General features: G+C 46.7%; 1 long non-coding RNA gene across 1 annotated transcript; it reads right to left on the reverse strand.

Annotated features, from left to right (window-relative positions):
• Nucleotides 1-329: 329 nt before the first annotated feature.
• Nucleotides 330-24,584, reverse strand: LOC138991672 (uncharacterized). The gene is made up of 3 exons (XR_011467541.1): nt 23,948-24,584; nt 14,996-15,044; nt 330-2,081 (listed from the first exon to the last, which is right to left on the reverse strand). It is a non-coding gene; the product is annotated as an uncharacterized lncRNA (long non-coding RNA).
• Between the last annotated feature and the right edge of the window lie 376 nt (nt 24,585-24,960).

A 24,960-nucleotide genomic window follows, 5' to 3' on the forward strand; every position in this document is an offset into this window, starting at 1 on the left:
GGGGGGGTTGGTGGGGGGTGAGGTGAGTAGGGTGAGGATCCAGGGGGAGGACGGGGCAGGGTGGGGGGGTGGGGGGAGGAACCTGTGTCCTCCTTCCTTCCCTAGACCCAGGATTCAGCCCCCTCCCCCGCTCCCCCTCTGACCCAAGAGTCTGGGCCCACAGCCCCTCTCAACAGTTAGAGACTGAGGCATCCTAGCCCAGAGACCTCATTGGTCCAGGTCCCCAGCCCTCCTTCCTGCAGAGCCCAGCTCTGCGGGTCCCCACCCCCACCCTGTTTAAGGGTAGTTTGAGAAGGTGGTTTCCCCATCTCCTAGCAGCTCAGCCACCTTCTGGCCCAAGATGGGGAAATGACCCAACTGCCTGTGAGGACACTGGGCGGTGAGTCTTGCCTGGTCCTTCTGCTCTCTCTACCTGAACCCTTGCCCCCCATGGATTCCTGCTTCTCTTTCCTTCTCTTTCCTTCCTGTGTGCGTGTTAGTCGCTCAGTCATGTCTGACCCTTTGTGACCCCATGGACTGTAGGCCGCCAAGCTCCTCTGTCCATGGGATCCTCCAGGCAAGAATACTGGAGTGGGTTGCCATGCCCTCCTCCAGGGGATCTTCCCCACCCAGGGATGGAAACCATGTCTCTTAGGTCTCCCGCACCGACAGCCGGGTTCTTTACCTCTAGCGCCGCCTTCCTATACTGCTGTCCTTTTTATTCCCTTTTTCATGAACTTCCTTCATGCTTCCTCTTCTTCTGTTCTCTCCACTGTCAGCACAACACGGTCCTAGAACCTCCGCTTTCCCACCACCCAGGAGGGAAGTGAGGAATGGCGGGGGTGGGAGAGGACAGGTGGTGGTGGAGACTGGATATCTATCAGAGAATTAGGATATTCCTTGGCAAAGCAAAGTGTCCTTGCCAGAAATAGATGGAATAGTGGTGTGCTAGAAGATCAGCTTTTCAGAAAAACAACATCATAGCATCAGCCTATTTCTGTGGTGTAAATTCTCTTATCCTGTCTGGTTTTAAGCTACTAATCATTTTCACAACCAGCTCGAAAAATTCCTAAGTATTTAACAATTGGCTTTTGCAAACCTGCACAAACCAGCTCTAGCATGCTGGCTAGGAAGAGACAGGGAAGAATAGGAGGTGTCTATCTGTGACTGCAGAGGCCAGATGTGAATGTGTGAGAAAGAGAGGGGAAACGGAGAAAAGATTGAGAACAGCAGCAGAAGACAAAGAAATGAATATGAAAGTTGCAATTACATGTTTATTTCAACATCCTTATACATTTTATTTTTCTTTGCATGTACAAGTTTATTTTTTTAAGAATTTTTAAAATAATAATTTTGCTTATTTATATTTTTGGCTGTGTTGGGTGTTCATGGGTGCGTAGACTTTTCTCTAGTTGCAGAGAGCAGGGGCTACTCTTCATTGCGGTGCACGGGCTTCTCATTGTGGTGGCTTCTCTTGTTGCGGAGCATGAGTGCCAGGGTGCACAGGTTCAGCAGTTGGGGCCCGTGGGCTCGATAATTGCAGTTCCCAGTCTCTAGAGCATAGACTCAATAGTTACGGCACAGAGGCTTAGTTGCTTCGAGGCATGTGGAATCTTCCCGGATCAGGGATCGAACCCACATCTCCTGCACTGACAGAGCAGATTTACCACTGAGCCACCAGGGAAGCCCCTGTTTTGCAGGTGTAAAATTTGCTCCATGGACAGAGGCATGTTCTGGTCATCTGCTACTGTGTCTCCACCACTATCGTGACGGAGCCTAGATGCTCAATAAATATTTATTGAAGGAAGGGAGAGAGGAAGGAAGGAAGGAAAGATACAATGGAGCCATCACTACATTTGTATGGGTTGTGCGCTATGATTCACACGGTGGCTGTGTGAATGGTGGCCTCTGGAGTTGTGTGCGTACTGAAGCAACGTCCCTGGAGGAAGAAGGAAAGGGGCAAAGAGGCCCATAGGTCGTTGCTGTTATTGATTAGTTGCTCAGTTGTGTTTGACTCTTTTGCGACCCCATAGACTGTAGCCCATCAGGCTCTTCTGTCCATGGGATTCTCCAGGCAAGAATACTGGAGTAGGTAGCCATTTCTGGAAGAAGCCAGACACAAAAAGTCACATATTGTATGATTCATTGATGACATAATCAGAATAAGTAAATCCATTGAGACATAATTGGTGGTTTCCAGGCGTTAGAGGATGGGGGAATTGGGAGCAACCTCTTAATAAGTAGAGTTTTATTTGGAAGCGATGAAAGCATTTTAGGACTATCTAGGTGGTGGTCATTGGAGAAGGAAATGGTAACCCACTCCAGTGTTCTTGCCTGGAGAATCCCAGGGACGGGGGAGCCTGGTGGGCTGCCGTCTATGGGGTCGCACAGAGTCAGACATGACTGAAGTGACTTAGCAGCAGCAGCAGCAGCAGGTGGTGGTCATACAACCTTGTGACTGAGCTAAATGCCACGGAATTGTTCACTTTAAAATGGTTTCCATTTGGTGAATTTCATTTCAATAAAAAATTATTACACTGAATGAAAGAGGCCAGATGAAAAAAGAGAACATACTATAAGATTTCATTTATATACAATTCTGGAAACTACAAGCTAATCTATAGTAACTGAAAGAAGGTGAGTGAGTGCCTGGGTACTATCAGGGTGGGGCTGAGTACAGAGGTAGGGATTACAAAGGCTCATGTGGAAAAATATTAGGTAAACATGTAAAATTGTTCAAAATTTCAGATTCTCTTCTTTTTTTCTTTAGTTGACTTAGTTGCCCTGAGGCATGTGGGATCTTCCCAGACCAGGGATAGAATCCCGAGTTCCCTGCATTTCAAGGCAGATTCTTCACCATGGGGCCAGCCAGGATGTCCCCAGGTGGAAGTCCCCATGTGGAAACTTGGGTGGAATGGATACATTCACTATCTGAACTGTGTTGATGACCTTACAGAGTGTGTGTGCACATGAAAATTCATTGAACTATATACTTCAAACGTGTGTGGTTTCTTGCCTGTCCATTACAGCTCCCTAGAGCCGTAATTGGAGAAGGCAATGGCACCCCACTCCAGTACTCTTGCCCGGAAAATCCCATGGACAGAGGAGCCTGGTGGGCTGCAGTCCATGGGGTCACTAAGAGTCGGACACGACTGAGTGACTTCACTTTCACTCTTCACTTTTATGCATTGGAGAAGGAAATGGCAACTCACTCCAGTGTTCTTGCCTTGAGAATCCCAGGGACGGGGGAGCCTGATGGGCTGCCATCTATGGGGTCATACAGAGTCGGACACGACTGAAGCAATGCAGCAGCAGCAGCAGCAGAGCTGTAATCAAGGCTTGAGGTTATGGATTGCCTGTGTTGTCAGGAGGAGAGAATATTACTCCACCACTAATACGCCCAAGTTGGTATACCCTGGATGTGTGCACACTGCTGCTGCTGCTGCTAAGTCGCTTCAGTCGTGTCCGACTCTGTGTGACCCCATAGACGGCAGCCCACCAGGCTCCCCCGTCCCTGGGATTCTCCAGGCAAGAACACTGGAGTGGGTTGCCATTTCCTTCTCCAATGCATGAAAGTGAAAAGTGAAAGTGAAGTCGCTCAGTCGTGTCTGACTCTTAACGACCCCATGGACTGCAGCCCACCAGGCTCCTCCGCCCATGAGATTTTCCAGGCAAGAGTACTGGAGTGGGGTGCCACTGCCTTCTCCGGTGTGCAATAATTATACCTGCTGGCTTTTACGTAGCACTCACTGTGTACAGGGTACTTCAGGTGTCTTAGCTCATTTAATCACCCAAGTGAGTTAGTTGAACTTTACTTGACTCAACTGTCTTACCCCCTGGCCTTTGCACATTCTGGGTCCTCTGCCTGGAACTCATTTCTGCCCTTTTGTGAAAAGTGAAAGTGAAAATCTGAAAGTGTTAGTCGCTCAGTCGTGTCCAATTATGTGTGACCCCATAGACTGTAGCCCACCAGGCTCTTCTGTCCATGGGATTTTCCAGGCAAGAATACTGGAGTGGGTTGCCATGCCCTTCCCCAGGGGATGGTCCTGACCCAGGAATCCAACTTGCATTTCTTAGTCTCCTGCATCGGCAGGCGGGGTTTTTTTTTGTTTTTGTTTTCTTTAACCACTAGCACCCCAGGGTGCTACAGTCAAAAGTATGTGCCCATGACCGTGACCTCGGAGGTGAAGGTATACTTCAATACAGATTCTCCCTAGCAGTCAGGGCCCCAGCTCAAATGGGGACCCATTCCACCTGCATAACTTGAAAAGAGATTTTAAATGAGACAATTTGCAAAAGCATGAGACTGTTTTGGAGACATAAGGGTTAGAGCAGTTTCCTGGTTCTGATAGCACTGTGTTTCTGTTGCTGCTTTACTGCAACACAGAGGGGTTGCAAACAGAGACTCAGAGAACCCGCTCTGGAGATGGCTATTTGACAGGAGCTCCAACTTCAGGCTGAAAAATTCACACAGCCAACAGCAACAGTACAGGGAGGGAGCTGGGGAATTAACACCCCAACTTCACTCAGTGTCCTCCCTGTGGTCTCCTGCTGGGGCTCCCCATCGACCGAACCCAGCTGGAAGGTGGGAGATCCCACTAACAGTCCCCACGGCACAGGGCAGGGGGAGAAGGGGAGAGAATGAATGTGAAAAAGGAAACCGCACAACCCACCCCTTGAGTCCGCAATACAGAAGACACACAATTCCCGTCTGGTACTTAATCATAGAACTGCCTTGTGCTAATGGCAAGGCGTCACACGCCCACAGCTTTAGATGGTCAGTTCTTTATGAACCACAATCAGAGGGAAATGGGGGGAAAGCCTATAACAGAGCTGCAAAGGCCCTGACTGTGTGGCTGGTGGTGATGAGAGCCGCCTGCTTCTACCACCCCTTCTACATTCTCTTACCACCTGCCAACACCTCCTCTGGACATCGTTGAGACACAAGGTTTCATTCCTAAAGGAAGTAAGTGTTCAATAGTCTTGTCTTTATTGGCTTTTGGCCACTTTCTGCTGAACAGGGCCACCGGCGAGTCAGTATTACCCACAATGCATCCCCTGGCTTCCAAACATAGTCCTTCTTGACCTGGCAAACCAGTCTCCCTCTGGTGGTCACGGTCCCTCTGGTTGTCTTCTCCGCCTCTTGTTTCAGCAGCACAATGAACACATGGGGGCAGTCCTGGCTTCTGGTTGATTAGAGCTCTGATTGGGTTTCTCACCCACACCAAGCCCAAGGTCACAGAGACCAGGAGCAAAAATGCTTTAAGTGGGTTGTCATGTGTACTGATGGGCGGGGACACTCCCTTATCCTCCCCTGTGTCATGGACCCCTGCATTCTGGCTCTAGGGCAGGTGACACGATAGACTGGCCACTTTGAGACCTAGAGCATCTCCTGTTGGGTGGCAAGGTACCTTCTCTACCTGGTGCCTTCAAAAGCCATCATGGCCATTCGACCCTTCTGATAAGCCAACTGTGTCTGTATAGTGGGGCACCTGGAAGTCAGTGAGCTCCATGCGGGGAGTTAACTGCCTCAGTTCCTTTGCCTTAAAATACATCCTCTAGTTGGAAGCAATACTTCATGGGAGGATCTCTGGTTATCCCAAGATTAAGACTCCACCTGCCAGTGCAGGGGATGGGGTTCAATCCCTAGTTCAGGAAGATTCCAGAAGCTGTGAGGCAACTAAGCCAATGTTGCCACAACTGCTGAAGCCTGTGCACCTAGAGCCTGTGCTCCACAAGAGAAGTCACTTCAGTGAGAAGCCTGCCCACTGTAACAATGAGTAGCCCTGGCTCACAGCAACTAAAGAAAGCCCACCTGCAGCAATGAAGACCCAGCAAAGTGAAAATTAAATAAATCAATTTTTTTTTTAAAGAATAGAATTTTTCTTACAGTTTTGGGGGCCGGAAGTGCTTAGGGTGCTAATGTGATCAGGTTCTGGCGAGGACCTTTTTCTGGACTGCAGATGGTAGATTTCTCATTGCATCCTCACATGGCTGGAGGAGAGCCAACTAGCTCTGCCTTCCTCATAAAAGGGCACTGTGGTAATTAATGTTCAACTTGCCACATCTAAGGGGTGCCCAGATAGCTGGTAAAACATGATTTTTGGGTGTTTCTGTAAGGGTGTTTCCAGGAGACAATAGCATTTGAATTGGTGTACTGAATACAGATTTTTGTTGTTGTTCAGTCACTGTCATGTCCAACTTTTTGCGACCCCATGGACTGCAGCACACTAGGCTTCCCTGTCCTTCACCATCTCCTGGAGCTTGCTCAAACTCATGTCCATTGAGTCGGTGATTCCATCCAACCATCTTGTCCTCCATTGTCCCCTTCACCTCCTGCCTTCAATCTTTCCCAGCACCAGGGTTTTCTCTAATTAGTCGGCTCTTCTCATCAGGTGGCCACAGTATTGGAGCTTCAGCTTCAGCATCAGTCCTTCCAATGAATATTCAGGGTTGATTTCCCTTAGGATTGACTGGTTGGATCTCCTTGCTGTCCAAGGGACTCTCAAGGGTCTTCTCCAACACCACAGTTCGAAGTATCGGTTCTTCAGCACTCAATCTTCTTTATGGCCCAACTCTCACATTCTAACATGACTGCTGGAAAAACCATAGTTTTGACTATACAGATGTTTGTGGGCAAAGTGATGTCTCTGCTTTTTAATTTTGCTGTCTAGGTTTGTCATAGCCTTTCTTCCAAGGAGCAAGTGTCTTTTAAAGATGAATAAAGATGGCCCTTGTAGAAGCAAGTGGACTTCTAGTTCACTGAGGGCCTGAGTAGAACAAATAGGTAACAGAAGGAAGAATTTGCTCTCTGCTTGAGCTGAGACATCACCGTATCCTCCCCTGGGACAGCAGTTCATTTCAGTTCAGTCACTCAGACGTGTCCAACTCTTTGCGACCCCATACACTGCAGCACGCCAGGCCTCCCTGTTCATCACCAACTCCTGAAGTTTACTCAAACTCATGTCCATCATGTCGGTGATGCCATCCAACCAGCTCATCCTCTGTCCTCCCCTTCTCCTCCCGCCTTCAGTCTTATCGGGCCTTCTTATATCAGGGCTTTTACCTTAGACAGGGACTTAGACTGCTTGTTCCCCAAGTTAACAGGCTTGAAGTTTCAACTGTACTGCCAAATTTTCTGGGCCTCCAGCTTACAGACAGTAGATCCTGGGAATTCCTAGCTTCCATAATCTCATGAACCAATTCTTCATAATATATCTACATATGTTTCTATATATCTGTTTGGGCTTCCCTGGTGGCTCAGATGGTAAAGAACCCACCTGCAATGCAGGAGACCCAGGTTTGATCCCTGGGTTCTGGAAGATCCCCTGGAGAAGGGAATTGCTACCCAATTCCAGTATTCTTGCCTGGGAAATTTCATGGACAGAGGAGCCTGGTGGGCTACAGTCCATGGAGTCACAAAGAGTTGACACAACTGAGTGACTAACACACACACACACATATCTGTTTATGCCCTATTGATTCTGTTTCTCTGAAGAATTTTGATGAATATGGGCACTAATCCCAGCATTAGAGTTCCACCCTCATGATCTTATGACCTCCCAAGGACCCCAGCTCCTAATACCTTCATACTGGGATTAGCATTTCCAGTGCACCAGGCATTCAGCCTCCACTGGGGCCCAGAATAAGCCTAGATGGCTCACTGGTAAAGAATCTGCCTGCCAATGTAGGAGATGCAGGTTTAATCCCTGGGCCAGGAAGATCCCCTGGAAAAGGAAATGGCAACCAGCTCTAGTATTCTTGCCTGGGAAATCCCATGGATAGAGGAGCCTGGCAGGCTACAGTCAGGGGGTCTTAAAAGAATCAGATATGACTTAGTGACTAAACAACAATAACAACAAGCCTAACGCCCCTTTCCAAATGTCTGATTGCAATCTTCAGAAGAAGGCATGAATTTTCTCCAAAACAAGTTCTGCACTGTGATTCTATTAGACTCTGTAAGATGTTCCATGTTGTAATATACTGGGTTTGAAACATAAACATTCTTACAGTCATTATTTTCTGAATAGAATCACTCAGGAGTTACTTAGAAGAACACTTTAATATTTCCAGGGGGGAGGTTTCTAGTATAAGTCTTTTGTAGTTTAAATGGTTTGTTCTTTTTTCTAATTTATGGCTACTTCCTATATGGCCGATGGCTTACTATCCCTACTGTTTGATATTAAAATGTATCTGCATTTATCAACTTGCAATTGTACTTTTTCAGAACCTGTTGAGTATTAGCCAAGTCTGATTTCCTCTTACAGAAAGTTAAGGCTTTTACCCAAGGATATTTGTGAAACAAGGTTACAAGATTTTAAAAATCAATTTCAGAGAAGTTAATTTGTGTACCAGTTCCAGCTTCTCCATTCTTTGGCACTGAGTAAAGCTTGTTTTATTCTAGTCTAAAAAAAAAAAAAAATCAGTCAGAAGTTCCTGATTCATTACAAAAACTCAACAGTGGGTTAAAAAACAAGTATTTGAATTTAGATTTTACTTATTTATTTGTAGAGCCTTGAACCAACTAATGCTCCTTTGGTTTCTAAATTATTCCTGTTGGAACTAAAGTCAATTTCAGTTGGCAAAGAATCAACTTTTCAAGCTGTTTAAATTCTTCTAGTTTGAGTTGCAAAGGTGGAGGAGAAAGAAGAGGGATTAAGAAAAAGAGAGGAGAGAAAAGAGAGAAAGAAGGGGAGGGAGAGAAATGAAAGATAAAACCAAAAGAAAATTCGCAACAGAATGGAGAAGGAGGGAAAATACTAGAGACAGAATGAGGTTTAGGTTTGTGATATCTAAAGATCAGCCTCTCTCTTTTGGACATCAACCTCTAATCTGATCCCAGAACCAGACTGATTCTTAACTCTGATCCCAGGTCAAGCCCACATTCTGACTATCAGCATCTTCTCACAATCAGTTCCTGATCCTGACCAGGCTAAGCCCTAACCCTGACCCTAAACCCCAGTTCTCTCTACACTGCGAACTCAAACTTTAAAGAATCTACAATAGTCATTCGCCAAGTGGACATTCACATCCAGAGATGTGGTTTCATGGTTTTGTGGGGTTACTGTCTGTGCCCTGCCAGCCTTCAACTTCCCCCTCTGCATCTGCTTTGTCCCCCACCCTCCACATCCTCTAAAGCAATCTGCTGAAAAAAACTCACTTCCTTGATCTTCCATCCCATTCACTGCTTCTTCCCTTCTGGGTCAAGCATCTTCAACTATCTGGACTCTTTTTTTTAATTTTTTGGCTGCCCTGGGTCTTCATTGCTTGTGGCTTTCTCTTGTTGTGGAGCACAGGGGGGCTGCTCTTCACTGCAGTGCACAGGCTTATCGCAGTGGCTTGTCTAGTTACAGAGCATGGGCTCTAGAGTGCTGGCTCAGGAGTTGTGGCCCATGGACTTAGTTGCCCCGAGGCATGTGGGATCTTCCCAAACCAGGGATCAAATTCCCATTCCCTGAGTTGGCAGGCAGATTGTTAACCACTGGACCACCAGGGAAGCCCAGAATTTTTTTTTCTATTTTTTTACCTTTCACTCACTCCTTCATGCTTTCTTTCTTTCTCTTCTTCCTCTAAAATTGCTTTTACCAAGGTTGATGTAGGAGATGGATGGGCCCCTGATCCAAACTGCTGGTGTCTGTCCAGTGGAGTAAAATCGAAGCTTGGTTCTCATCCAGACACTCTGAGGATAGAGCTAGTGGCAGGAGCTGAGCTCTGCTGAAGTAAAGAGATAAGACGACCACTCCTGAGGTCAAGGAAAACTTCCCTGTATGTACCTGTGTAGGAAGGCTCCTTGGGAGTCAAAAAGGGAGGGGGGCTCGTCACCCAATACATGTGGACATGCCTCTGTGGTGGGATCCATCTTAGCAAAGTTACCCATGTGACTTGGGGTGGCTCCTAGGACAGGTCTGATGTGGAAAAAGAAGTTATATAACTGGCCAAAGGTAAACAAAGACCTGGAAGGACTGTCCTGGATGACTGATTTAAATCATGTCTTAACTGTGCTTCTCATTCAGGACACCCACATTCTTCTCTGGGAGTGTATTTCTGCCTTGCTTCTATCTTGAATAAGCAAACTGCTTCTCTGTGTGCTCTCCCACATATTATGCTGTGTCTCTAATAAAATTTGCTATTGTTTTTAGTTTTTGCCTCCTTGAAACATTCTTGCTTTCAGTGGGGGGTAAAGCCAGGGGAACCTTGCCTCTAGCCCCTGGTGGCCTCACGACTAGGATTCCTGGTTTTCATTCAGTTCAGTTCAGTTCAGTCACTCAGTCATGTCCGACTCTTTGTGACCCCATGAACCGCAGCACGCCAGGCCTCCCTGTCCATCACCAACTCCCGGAGTCCACCCAAACCCATGTCCATTGTGTCAGTGATGCCATCCAACCGTCTCATCCTCTGTCGTCCCCTTCTTCTGCCCTCAATCTTTCCCAGCATCAGGGTCTTTTCAAATGAGTCAGCTCTTCACATCAGGTGGCCAAAGTATTGGAGTTTCAGCTTCAACATCAGTCCTTCCAATGAACACCCAGGGCTGATCTCCTTCAGAATGGACTGGTTGGATCTCCTTGCAGTCCAAGGAACTCTCAAGAGTCTTCTCCAATACCACAGTTCAAAAGCATCAATTGTTCCGTGCTCAGCTTTCTTTATAGTCCAACTCTCACATCCATACATGACTACTGGAAAAACCATAGCCTTGACTAGACAGACCTTTGTTGGCAAAATAATGTCTGCTTTTTAATATGCTGTCTAGGTTGGTCATAACATTTCTTCCAAGGAGTAAGCGTCTTTTAATTTCATGGCTGCAATCACCATCTGCACTGATTTTGGAGCCCAGAAAAATAAAGTCAGCCACTGTTTCCACTGTTTCCCCATCTATTTGCCATCAAGTGATGGGACCGGATGCCATGATCTTAGTTTTCTGAATGTTGAGCTTTAAGCCAACTTTTTCACTCTCCTCTTTCACTTTCATCAGGAAGCTTTTTAGTTCTTCTTCACTTTCTGCCATAAGGGTGGTGTCATCTGCATATCTGAGGTTATTGATATTTCTCCTGGCAATCTTGATTCCAGCTTGTGCTTCCTCCAGCCCAGCGTTTCTCATGATGTACTCTGCATATAAGTTATATAAGCAGGGTGACTGTATACAGCCTTGACGTACTCCTTTTCCTATTTGGAACCAGTCTGTTGTTCCATGTCCAGTTCTAACTGTTGCTCCCTGACCTGTATACAGGTTTCTCAAGTGGCAGGTCAGGTGGTCTGGTATTCCCATCTCTTAAAGAATTTTCTACAGTTTATTGTGATCCACACAGTGGCTCAGATGGTAAAGCATCTGCCTACAATGCAAGAGACCTGGGTTCAATCCCTGGGTCAGGAAGATCTCCTGGAGAAGGAAATGGCAACCCACTCTAGTACTCTTGCCTGGAAAATCCCATGGACGGGGGAGCCTGGTGGTCCAAGGGGTCGCAAAGAGTCGGACACGACTTCACTTTCACAGAGTCAAAGGCTTTGGCATAGTCAATAAAGCAGAAATAGATGTTTTTCTGGAACTCTTTTGCTTTTTCCATGATCCCACAGATGCTGGCTAACCAGGTTCAGTCCCTGGGCAGGGAATCATTACCCATATACATCCACTACATTTTCATTAGTATTGTCATCTAAAAATATCAAGTCTCCTAGTACATGAGCACAGAATATCTTTCCACTTATTTATGTCTTCTTAATTTCTGTTGCTATGTGTTCTCCTTTTTAAAAGTTGTTTTTTAGTTTTTCTGTGTACAAGTCTGCCACTTACCTGGTTAAGTTAATTCCTAAGTATTTTATTCTTATTGATGCTATTGTACATGGAATTTTGAAATTTTCCTTTTCATACTGTTCACTGTTTATGTATAGAAATATGGTGAGTGTCTCTCCCGGGACTTTGTCTCCAGGGAATCTTACATGGCTAGGCAGGGTGTGAAGACTTATCCCAAACTGAGGCTGGGACACTAAAAATTCTAGAGGTAGAGATTCGTTTGGAAACCCAGGATTCCCTGGTAGGGTAGGGAAGATCCGTGGAGAAAGATCGTTTCTCAGAATTGAGATTGAATTCACTACTGGGAATCCCTACTGGGAGCCTGTGTGAAGTGTTTCCTCTGTGCAAAGGGGCAGTGAATTCAGAGGGCCTTCCATCAGTAAATCCCCACCCCAAGATACCTGAGAGGCATATTCATACCTAAGACACCTGAGAGGCATATTCATACCTGTCACACCTGGTACCCAGAAAGCTGCAACCATGAAAAGGTGGGAAGTTATAACACACAACATAACCATCAGTCCTTTTTACATTTCCAAAGCTTTCAAAAATATCTGAGTGCCGAAAGGCCAGACTGGAACTGAGTGAGAGCTGGTTTGTTCCACCACGTGCCCTGACCGACCAGGGAATCCCTACCTTCTGAAATATGAGAGATGATCTCAGTCCCCACCCTCAGTTTGGCACAGGTCCTCACACCCTTCCTAGTCATGTAAGAGTCCCTGGAGACATGGCCCCTCCGAGGCCACAGAAGCCAGGCAGCCGTGAGATGGCCGAGCTTCCAGGAGCCCTTTCCTCATCCTGCCTCCTTCCCCTCCTGCCTCTGTTATGGATGTGGGCATCTCCTATGGTGAGACTTTCCCTGCTTCTGGTGCTCTGGGTGCTGTGGGCTTCAGCCCCTCCTGCCTCTGGAGCCTGCTGCCGAGACACACACCTGTGAGACACACCTGGGCAAAACTCAGGCCTTGCGAACTGGCAGAAATCTTCAGAAGTGCACTGAGGCCTCCCCTCAACCCCCCCACCCTGCCCCACCACCACCTCGGTCTAATGCACTGGGGTCTGGACCACAGACTGAGGGAAGCGAAATCCTTAAGTCTTAATCATGGGCCCCCAACCCGCCCACCACCTGCCACCTCCTTCACTAGAAGTCACATCAGCTTAGGAACAGCCTGTTCTGAGGCCATAAGGCAACTCTGCATTTTCATAGTACAAACACTCTTAGCTCCTAGAAGACCTTCTCAGGTCCTAGGCATGAGGCTCCCTCTATCTCAGTGACTCAGAGAAGTATAACTCAGAGAACATCCCTTAAACCCAATCCCTCTTAAACTTCCAATCTCACTGATTTCTTTTCGGAGGCCAGCTGAAAAAAAACAGTCTGTTTTCAAAGTGCTCCTGTGATTACATTAAGCCCACTTAGATCACATCTCTTTTTGTTAAATTCAAAGTAAATTGATGAGTGACCCTACTTACAGGATATCTGCAAAATCCCTTAACACAATTACCCACAGGATTACTCATCACATGTTCTCAGTCCAGGGATTAGGAGTAAGTCTTGAGGTTCCATCCTAGAATGCTGCTTACAACAGCACCATATGGAAGCTGTTCTTGTTCTCAGGGAGCTCCTTCAGGGTCTCTGTTCTACAGAAGCAAAAAAGCCAAACCTGGTCGGTCCAGACTCAAGTTGATGTTACAAGACACTGAAGACAAAAAACAGAGATGAGAAAGCAAGGGCCCCTTCCCTGCTCACCTGTAAATCTGAGTCACAGGTGCATATATTGCCCTCAGACCTTTAGTAGTGGTCACAGGCACTGAGAGTAGCTAGCACCGAAGTTAACTCCTAACTAAAGTCATCAGAAACCAAAAGCCATCCCGACAAACCAACCAAAAGCGACAGTAAGGCTGCAGTAATTCAACTAGGATTTGTTATAGACTTCTGCTGATTCGTTCATTCAGCATCATTTACTGAGGATTTACTATGTGACAAACACTAAGCCACTTGCTGAGAACCATGTGATGATTATAAAATAAAGCCCTTATTTGCATCTTTATTCAAAAAATTCGACTCTAAAAAAGGGAGGGGAGATATAGAGGAAATGAAGGAATAAAGAAGAATGAGACGGGAAGGGAAAAATTGTGAGAAAATTGCTAAAATTCAAACATTGAATACTTTATGATACTTAACGAAATATAACTTTTTAGTGGGACAATGATACTAGGATTATGTTTTTTAAAGACCCCTTCTATTTTAGTAACACAAATGAAATATTTACAGAGGCAGTGAAGTGATATCTGGGATTTGTTTCTAAACAATGCCAGTTGGGACTTCCCTGGTGGTCTACTGGTTAAGAATCTGTCTGCCAATGCAGGGGTCATGGGATCGATCCCTTGTCCAGGAAGATCATCCATGCTAAGGGGCAACTAAGCCCATGGACCACAACTACTAAGCCTGTGCTCTAATGCCTGTGAGCCTCAATACTGAGCTGTGTGCTGCTACCACTGAAGGCTGTGCGCCTACAGCCTGTGATCTGTGACAAGAGAAGCCACCGCAATGAGAAGCCCATGCACCCCACTGAAGAGTAGCCCCTGCCTGCCGCAACTAGAGAAAATGTGCACACAGCGACAAAGACCCAGCACAGCCAAAAATAAAACAACAACAACAAAAAATCTAGGTTGGAGAGGAAGTACAGATGCTGCAAGACTGGCCATAGAATGATCACTGCTGTAGTTACACGATAAGTACAGGTAGATTCATTATATTATTGCTTTCATTTTTGCAACTATTTTTGAAATTTTCCAAAATAAAAAGGTACCTCCTCTCCAGAAGCTTATAACACAAAGAGTCAGATATCCCAACAAACGGACCATGAAGCAGTTTAACAAAACATACGCAAAGTGCTAGTCAAGCTCTGAGGACACTGACCACCTCGGGATACACAGGAGTCAGACAAGATGTCAAAGGAGTCTCCCTTGACCGGAGTCTATAAGAAAGAGTCTTCCAGGCAAAGGGCTGGGCAAGTGGACCCAAAGGCATGTGAATGTGAAGTCACAGAGCTCTGTGGTCTTCATATGACTTACTAGAAGCTGTATTACTTCAGAGCACCTGTCCTAGAGCCAGACCAGCCGTGCTGGAGCGCCTGCTCCTGAGTCCCTACTGTGAGACCTCAGGCAAGCTGTGTGTGTTGTCTCTGTGCCTCTGATTCTTCATCATGAAAGGGGACTTGTAACAATACCTACCTCCCAGGACTGTTGTCAGGAGTCAGTGAGTTAATCCACGTGCAGAGCACTTAGAAGAAAATGGGGGAAGAATAAACATTAGCTGTCAGTGATGGAAGCAGTAATCTCAGCCCACGATACCACACATCTTGAAAACCTCATCTGATTTCTATTTGTTACTATCTTCTTTTGGTTAGTTAGAGTGTACACTTGTACAGTAGGGGCCACGCCCATTGATCTCTGCAGCCCAGAACCTAGCCTAAGCCTAGAATCTGCCAATAAAAGGCAGGGATCAGGCAACTCTTCTTGCAGGCAGCAGGGCTGGGACCACCCAAAGGCTCTGTCTAGCCACCTCTTCATTCCCCTGTGGATTTGGTGGTTTAGTCTCTAAGTCCTGTCCAGCTCCTGCAACCCCATGGACTGTAGCCTGCCATGCTCCCCTGCCCATGGGATTTCCCTGGGGCAAGAATGCTGGAGTGGGTTGCCATTTCCTTCTCCAGGGGATTTTCCAAACCCAAGGGTCGAACCCAGCTCTCCTTCATTGCAGACAGTCTTCTGCATTGCAGGCAGATTCTTTACCAACTGAGCTACCAGAGAAGCCTAAGGCCATGACCACAACAGGCGACAATCAGGCAACTCTTCTTTCAGGCAGCAGAGCTGGGACCACCCAAAGGCTCTGTCTAGCCCCCTCTTTGTTCCCCCAGGAATTAGACTCTCAATGCTTACAACTCTTGGCTTCCTGTCGCTTCCTTCCTTGTTGGCACCTCGCCCTTCACTCTGCTGCAGAGCTGTTCATTCACTAAAGGTGTTCTCTGCTCCCCTCCCTGGCAGGTGAGCCACTGCTTCCTTGCTCTCTCTCCCCACCGCTGTGTTATGTAAACAGACACAGCCACACTTATTCCGCAACTAATAAAGGGTGAAATGAGGATGAATCTGTAGCTCATGGGCCTCATACTTACTAGTGAGAAGTAGACTCCTCTGGAAAAGAGAAAAGCAAGTAAGATAGTAGCCAGGACATAAAGCCTTCAAACATAACCCCACCGCCGAGGAGACCCTGTAGACGGATTTGTACAATCAGCTTACATCTCACTGGGGTTTGGTGCTCAGAAACTTCTGGGGAGGAGAGGGAGTCACAATGAGCAGGGAGCCCAGCTTTAGGTTGTTATTTGCAGTGCAAACTGATTTCTTTTTCCTCCATCAACAGACATTCTCATTTTCACACAGCCCTCCCCCACAAGAACAGTGAGGAAGAGAAGAAGAGCCAGAACCTGAGACCTGAGAAGATACAAGACCACAATGGACACAGACTCTAAGGTGAAGTGTGAAGCTCAGAGGCAAGTCTCTCTGGAATCTAAGTTGTCTGGACAAAGTGCCCTCTGCCCTGAGCAGTGATGCAGGGCTGGAACATGGTCCTGGCCCCCGACAAGTGGGAAGTGCTGGTAGGACATTAACTAACCACCCAGGGGCAGAAGGAAAGGGAGCCTCAGAAGGGCCTCTCTCTACATGTTCTCCCCAAGTTACCCCTGAAAAGTGAAAGTGAAATCGTTCAGTCGTGCCCGACTCTTTGTGACCCCATGGACTGTAGCCTACTAGGCTCCTCTGTTCATGGGATTTTCCAGGCATTAGTACTGGAGTGGATTGCCATTTCCTTCTCCAGGGGATCTTCCCAACCCAGGGATTGAACCTGAATCTCCCGCATTGTAGACAGACGCTTTACCATCTGAGCCACCAGGGAAGTTACCCCTGAGGGTTGGGCAATTCAAGGTTATGACCCAGCCCTAGGATTTGATGGTTCTTTTCTGTTATAAAGGTGGGTGAGGAATCACAGAGCAGAAATGGGGCACAGGAAAGGAGAGACTAAAAAGAGCTGCATAAGCATGCTTTCGGAGAAGGCAACGGCACCCCACTCCAGTACTCTTGCCTGGAAAATCCCATGGACAGAGGAGCCTGGTAGGCTGCAGCCCATGGGGTCGCAAAGAGTCAGACACGACTGAAGCGACTTAGCAGCAGCAGCAGCAGCAAGCATGCTTTGTTTAAAGGTCAAGGCTTTTTGAGCCAGGCCAACTTCCCTTCCCTGCTGGGCTCTCTATGACCATAAGCCTTGCCGTGTACTTTGAGCCCCACTGAACCCAGAACTCTTCTTGCTTGGGGACTAGAGCAACACATTAATAAGAGAACTGGAAACAGGAAGACAAATGAGAAAAGCAGAGTGGCAAGACTCCTGAAATACTCAGTGTGATTACAAGGAAGAGAAACTAGTTTTCTCATAGGGCTCAGACAGGTTTTGAGAGTAACTTTTACGTAGGCTACCCAGGTGATGCTAGTGGTAAAGAACCCATCTGCCAATGCAGGAGATTTAATAGGAGACACGAGTTCAGTCCCTGGGTCAGGAAGTTCCCCCGGAAGAAGGCATGGCAACCCACTCCAGTATTCTTGCCTGGAGAATACCATGGACAGAGGAGCCTGGTGGGCTATGGTCCATGGGGTCACAAAGAGTGGGACACAACTGAGGTGACTTAGCACAGCATGCACCACATGATAAGTGGGCAAAATATTTTCAGTAATGACAGAACTTTTAGAATAAATGCCTAGTATTTATCTGGACTTTTAGAATAAATGCCCATATTTATCTGAATATGACATACTTGTAAAGGAAACTGAAAACTCATTTGAGTCTCATAATTTTATTGTCTTAACTGACATAAGACTGGGGAACATTTTGATACAACCAGGAGTTTGAAGAAGAAAAGAAAAGCAGGAATAAAATAGGAGTATGTGTGGTGGCATAGGTATGTGAAGAAGAAAAAAGGAGAGCCAAAAAAAAAAAAAAAAGAGTAATACAAAAGGAACAATAAATTCCCATCATAATGCAAAGAAGGAAGCAGAGAGTTAATTATGGCTAAAATCAGCTAGCAGGCCCTCTCCCCCAGTTGAAACTTTCTCAACCCAACAAGGGCTTTATCACTGTACAGTGGAGAGCTAAATTTTGTTGGCTAGTTTACATTAGACGGGGACTCCCCTGGTGACTCAGATGGTAAAGAATCTGCCTGCAGTGCAGGAGACCCAGGTTCAATCCCTGGGTAAGGAAGATCACTTGGAGAAGGCAATGGCTACCTACTCCAGGATTCTTTCCTGGAAAATTCCATGGACAGAAGAGCCTGGCAGTCTGCAGTCTATGGGGTCACAAAGAGTCAGACACAACTGACTAAAACCCACCCACTTATATTAGAGAAATTTGATTAACATCAGTTCTTCAAAGAACCAACTAAACATGTGACTCTCACTAAATTAACAAGTTAAACAGCAAGAGTCATTCAAAGTGCTTCAAGTGTTCATGAGCTTATTCTCTAAGGCGAGGTCTCTTCTTTTAAAAAAAAAAAAAAGTATTTATTTAATTATTTTGGGCTGTGCTGGGTTTTCATTGCTGCGTGGACTTTGCTCTAGTCGCGGCAAGCAAGCAGGGGCTACGCTCTAGTTGCAATGCATGTGCTTTTCATTACGGTGGCTTCTCTTGTTGCGGAGCATGGGCTCTAGGGTGCATGGGTTCAGTAGTTGCAACACATGGGCTCAGTAGTTGAGGCTCTCGGGTTCTAGAGCACAGGCTCAGTAGTTGTGGTATATAGGCTTAGTTACTCTGAGGCATCGGGGATCGAACCCACATCTCCTGCATTGGCTGGCGGATTCTTTACCACTGAGCCACTAGGGAAGCCCCTGTGTCTCTTCTTAAGAATCCTAAGGCCTCCACATGACTCAGCAATTTTACCCCCACTTTTATATGGAGAGAAATGAAAATCTATGCCCACATAAGAACTTGTACACACACTTGGAGGGAGATTAAGATGGCAGAGTAGAAGGACAAGGAGCTCATCTCTCTGTACGACCCATCCAAACATACATCTACAAATGATACAAACGAACCTACAAAACAGAAAGAGACTCACGGACTTAGAAAACAAACTTGCGGTTGACTTGCGGCGGGTGGGGAGCGGTGGTAAGAGATAGAGGTAGTTAGGAAGTTTGGGAAGGTCATGTACACATTGCTGTATTCAAAACAGATAACCAACAAGGACCTGTTGTAGAGCACATGGAACTCTGCTCAGTTTATGTGCCAGCCTGGGTGGAAGGTGGGGGTTTTGCGGGAGAATGGACACATGCATATGTATGGCTGAGTCCCTTCGCTGTCCACCCGAAACTACCCCAGTATTGTTAATCGGCTATACCCCAGTACAAAATTAAACATGTAAAGTTTGAAAAAATATATATATCTTCATAGTGAGGCTGGCAGAGCAATGCACACAAACTCTGGTAGGCAGAGAAGACAGGCGATCAGGTCAGGACCTGCGCCCCTGGGAAGGGACACGGAGAAGGATGGGGGTTACAGGGGTTACAGGGCCTGAGAGATCGTCCCTGGGGAGTAAGCTGTTCGAACCACATTCTGGGTGCTGCTGACGTGGGGTCCAAAACTAGGAAGACAAGAGATTCAAAACCAGTGGGACTAACAGTGGGGCTCTTTGAGACCGATATGTCATTGAAGAACGCACACACGCTTGCTGACTCCCAAAACAGGAGGGAGGCGGCAGATTGACATTGCACAGGACTCCGGCTGGTTTCCTAGGAGTGCCTGGGCACGTGACCCTGCCCCACCCAGCGCCCAGCCCAGCTTCTCCTGCTCCAGCCTAGCTCCCTTCTGGGGCGAGGGTGCCAGCTGGGGAGGGCAGGGACACACACTTAGCGGGAATGGAGCTGCTTACAGACCGGCCCTGGGGGTTTCTGCTCCAGCAGCTTGAGACTCACCCCCGGCCCGAATAGGGTGATGCTGGCCACCGTGCAGAGAAGCCCCAGCTCAGGCCTGGCTCTCGCTTTAGCCCCTCCGCCTCCTACCAAGTTGATGGCTGTCAGCACAGCCAGGGAAAAGACGGGACTCATGTTCACATCAGACTCAGCTCTCCCACTGGGCACGCATGTAAAACCAATAGGGACAGTCCTGCAGGAGGGCGCACCTAAACAGGTAACCATTTCACTTAATTTCCGACAGAGACAGCAGAAACCAGCGAGACATTGTAAAGCAATTATCCTCCAGTTAAAAACAAAAATCAAAAAAAAGCAAAGACTAGATGAACACAGTGAGAATTTTAACAAGGGATTAGAAAACATGTTAAAAAAAAAAAAAAAAAACTGAAGGAGACAATAACTGAAATGGAAAAATACCTCTATGGAATTACTAGTAGACCAGGGGATACAGAAGAATGCGTAAGTGATACGAAAGACAGAATAATGGAAATCGCCCAGTCAGAACAGCAAAAAGAAAAAAAACATTTAATGAGAGCAGTTTAAAGTATCTCTAGAACAACATCAAGCCGACGGACATTAGCATTATAGATGTCCCAGGTGGAGAAGAGAGAGAAAGCTGTCCAAAAGCTATTTGGTGAAATGGCGGTTGCCAGCTGCCCAAGCCTGAAAGAGCAAACAGCTATCCAGGGACAAAAAGCACAGAGGATCCCAAACAAAATGAACCCAAACAGACCCACACCAAGATAGGTCATCATGAAAATGGCAGGAGTTGAATAGAGAAAGAGAAAACCCAAGAGCTGCATACAAGAAAACCATCATAAGGCTGTCAGCTGATTTTTCTGCAGAAACTGTACAGGCCAGAAAGGAGCGGTAATATATATTTAGACTGCTGAAACAGGAAACCTACCAGTTAGGATACTCTACTCAGCAAGATTATAATTTTGAATCGAAGGAGAGATTTAAAAAAAAAAGCTTCTCAGAGAAGCAAATACTAAGAGTTTATTAATACTGAACTTTATTGTTGTAGCTTAGTTGCTAAGTCATGTCTGACTCTTTATGACCCCATGGACTGTAGCCAGCCAGGCTCCTCTGTCTGTGGGATTATCCCAGGCACAAGTACTGGAGTGGGTTGCCATTTCCTTCTCCACTGATCTTCTGACCCAGGGATTGAACCCATGTCTCCTACAATGTCAGGGGGATTCTTTACCACTGAGCCACCTGGGGAGCCTTGAAAAGTTGATCTATTAATTAAGGTCAGCGTTTAGTCACCGGCCCCAGGGCCCAGGTTCCTTGGCCCACAATTCTGCTTCTCCTGCCAACAGACCTAGAAAACGCTCCCAAGCGCAACTGTCTGGGATTTCCATAACCTTCCCCTGCGCGTAACTCAGGACCCCCCTACCCTACAAGCTACGGAACAGGGAACCTCAAACCACGGCACCAGTCAAGGGTGGAAACTCCTGAGAACAAACACGAGGGCTTTTGACTGTAGAGGGAAAAATAAGCCCCTTGTCTTAAAGGATGGAAGCAAACCACAGCAGGATCAAGGAAACCAGTTCTATATCCAGAGATCAGGACGTGGCACCACAGTATCAAGGTGGAGAGGAATCAAGAGAACCACATGCTTTAAGAAAATAAAGGCAATTGCAATAGTCCTTACTCGCCCCTGGTTTTTTATTTTCATTGGATTTTTATTTTGTTTTTCATTTCTCACACAGGCCTCTGAGTCCCCTGAGGATCTAGAAAGACCAGGAAAAGGAGTGGCTCCCTGGAGGGTGGAGGACACAGGATGAGATTCGATGGCTCTCTTTTATGACTGTACTGTTAGTAGAAAAAGAAGTCACTCTATCAGTTCCCTAACTGCTGGTGAGAGAAAAAAACAAAAAACACTCCACCCCTAAAAATACTCCCCTCTGCAAAATACAAGGGCCCTATTTGGGGACCAGGGCCCTGCCCCTCTCAGTACGGCAAGAAACAGGAGTGGGGGGCGGCGAGCAAAAAGGCCTGAGCCTTAAACAACCATTTCATGAGCACATCCTCCCAGCCAGTAAGTCTGAAGCCACTTGCTGTAATTTCGAGTTGCCAGAATGCCTTGCCTGGCTCCGTAAAACGTCTCTGACTGTCTTCCTTGATGCCCAGAGACCCATTCCTTTGGGTCTTTTTGCCAAAGAACTTTTTTTTTTTTTTTTATTGCCACACTGCATGTCATGTGGAATCTTAGTTCCTTTTTTTTTTTTTTTTGCCACACTGAATGTCACGTGGAATCTTAGTTCCTGGACCAGGGTTTGAACTTGTACCCCCTGAAGTGGAAGCACAGAGTCCGAACCACTGGACAACCAGGGAAGTCCCTGATGGAACATTAAGACTGAAGAACAGAGTCTTATGCTCAGCCCCAGACAAAGGCTACCATCCCCGCTTCCTGCCGTTGCACAAGCCTCTCCTCCACCATAAAGTCCTTCCTTCTCCAGCCCTTGCCCCCAGCACACTCGAGTGGCGAGCTCTCTCAGGGGCCCACAGGCAGACGAGTAGTGGTTCCATCTCCGTGCGCCCACAGTTCGTTGGATGTGCCTCCGTTTGTAACTACACCCCATAATGATTTTGAAAATTAAGATAAAGTATGAAACAGAAAACTATCATCAAGAATTCCATTTTCTACCCATAGAAAGTGAAAGTGTTAGCCACACACTCAGTGGTGTCTGACTCTTTGCGACCCCTTGGACTGTAGCCCCGCCAGGCTCCTCTGTCCTGGGATTTCCTAGGCAAGGACACTGGAGTGGGTTGCCATTTCCTCCTCCAGGGTTCCCAATCCAGGGATCAAACCCATGTCTCTTGCATTGCAGGCAGATTCTTTACAGTCTGAGGCATCAGAGAAGCCCTTTCTACTCACTGCTGCTGCTGCTGCTAAGTCGCCTTGGTCGTGTCTGGCAGTCTAGACTTAATCATTATTTAGCAACTTGGCATGTTTCTTCCAATTTCCTTTTCTGGGGTGGCAAACTGTAACCTCCCGGAATGCAAGGATGATATACTTTTTTCTTGTCCATGTGACATGCAGTATCTTAGTTCACAAACCAGGGATTGAACCTGTGCCCCTGCAGTGGGAGCACAGAGCCCTAACCACTGGACTGCCAGGGAATTCCTAATGACGATATACTTTCCCCGTGTTCGTACAGTTCTGGAGGTTACAAGTCCAACATGGTGTCACTGGGCTCACATCAAGGTGTTTGGCAGACGGTGTTCTTTCTGGAGATCCAAGGAGTGAATCCGCTTCCTCTCCTGATCCAGGCTCCAGAGACGCCCACATTCCTTGGTGCCCCGCCCCCTGCATCCGCCAACCCATCTGGGATTCTGCTTCCATCTTTCTTCAGATGGAGTCTGATATCACTCAAGATAGCTCACTGCATTTACATGGAGAGATCTGCTTCGTATAAGGGGCTTCCCAGGTGGCACTAGTTGTAAAGAACCTGCCTGCCATGAGAAGAGAAGTAAAGACGCCAGTTCTATCTCTGGATCAGGAAGATCCCCTGGAGGAGAGGATGGCAGCCCACTCCAGTTTTTTTTTTTTAATATATAAAGTCCTTTTCTGCTCACATGAAGCTTATATAGACATCTTTGTAACTTATACCTGCCAGTCCTAATTCTGCCCTGACAATTTCTACATGCCTTTTCTTATTTCATCTTTTTTCAGTCTTTCCTTTTCATATTATAATTAAGGATAGTACATAGACAAAAATAATGCATGGACCACAACAGGGAATTCCTTCAACAAGATGAGTGTAAGGCATCCCTTCTGAAGCCTGCTTCTAGGCTTGGCATTCAGCAAAGCCATCTAACTCTAGGACGCACTCCCAGACCCCCAGAGACAATAACTGTGACACAAGCCCCACGCCTTCTGAATATTCCTGTCTTCGGATTAAGACATTTTCCAGAATGTCACTCACGAGTTACAGCTACCCAGTCTTTCTGGTCCTGCAAGGTAAGACTTGCCCATCATGTTCGTCTCCAGCTGGCCTGCCCAGACCCTTGGCTACAAGACCCCTCCCCTCAGATGACCAGGGTGACACTTTCACCCGTTGCCATAATTATAAGAGCTCACACTCACTCACACTCACCAACTGCCAGGCAAATACCAGGAGTGTTATCACCCATGTTTTGCCAGGTTAAAAAAAAAACTAAGACAGGACTTACCTGGTAGTCCAGTGGTAAAGAATCTGCCTGCCGTTGCAGGGGGTCACGGATTTGATCTCTGGTCTGGGAAGATTCCACAAGCCCCAGAGCAATAAAGCCCATTTGCCACAACTACTGAGCCTGTGCTCTAGAGACCATGCTCGGCAGCAAGAGAAGTCACTGCAATGAGAAGCCCCTGTGCCTCAATGAAGAGTAGAGAAAGTCTGTGCTCAGCAACACAGCACAGCCAAAATTTAATTATAAAAAATTATTTAAAAAATACAACAAAAGTGAGACAGAGAAGTTAAGCATCAGAAGAAGACAGCATCGTAACAACATAATTTAATCTCCTCTCCCACCCAAATAAATGTTAATAATTCCATCTTTGCAGAGGACACCATAAGATTTCTGAGGTCTCCTGCCAGGAGCCGGCGTGAGAAGCTCCGCCCATGGCAATGGTCATGAGGAAGGAGGCTCAACATACGCAAAGGCAGGATCGAGCCTCAGGAGTCCCCCTGGAAATTCTCGAGCATCTACCCCCAAAACCAGAGTCTGCCTACTTTCTGCTTTGTGCTCTCACCTACACCTCTGACTTTACGGGGGGCTGTCCCCCACTACCTCTCTCTGAAAAAAGAAATAACTTACAGCTCCAGTTAATAATTCCTGGGTGTGATGGTGTTTCAACCTACAAACTCCTTTGGAAGTCCTCTAGCCTGCCTGAATAGGTTTTTCCGGCCACATGTGATTGCTCAGAGCCTCCCAACTGTGAGAGGCATGAGATGTTCTAAACTGTCTAAATACAGATTCCTTTGAGCAGTTAAAAGATTGATTAGAAATTGTATTGGTGAAGGGTTTTTCACTTGTTGGGCCAATGTTTGCTGCTAAGTTTCCATATCCCTTACCTACTGTGTCCCTGGCAGTGCATTGATTACATTCAGGAATGTAAGTAGTAGCTTTAATGTTTGTAACCTTGGACCCTTGAGTTAATTCTTTTTCTTGTTATAGCCCACCACACCTTTGCCCTATAGGAATGC

Source organism: Bos mutus, chromosome 18, assembly GCF_027580195.1.
Source record: "Bos mutus isolate GX-2022 chromosome 18, NWIPB_WYAK_1.1, whole genome shotgun sequence".
In the NCBI taxonomy this organism is placed as follows: Eukaryota; Metazoa; Chordata; class Mammalia; order Artiodactyla; family Bovidae; genus Bos; species Bos mutus.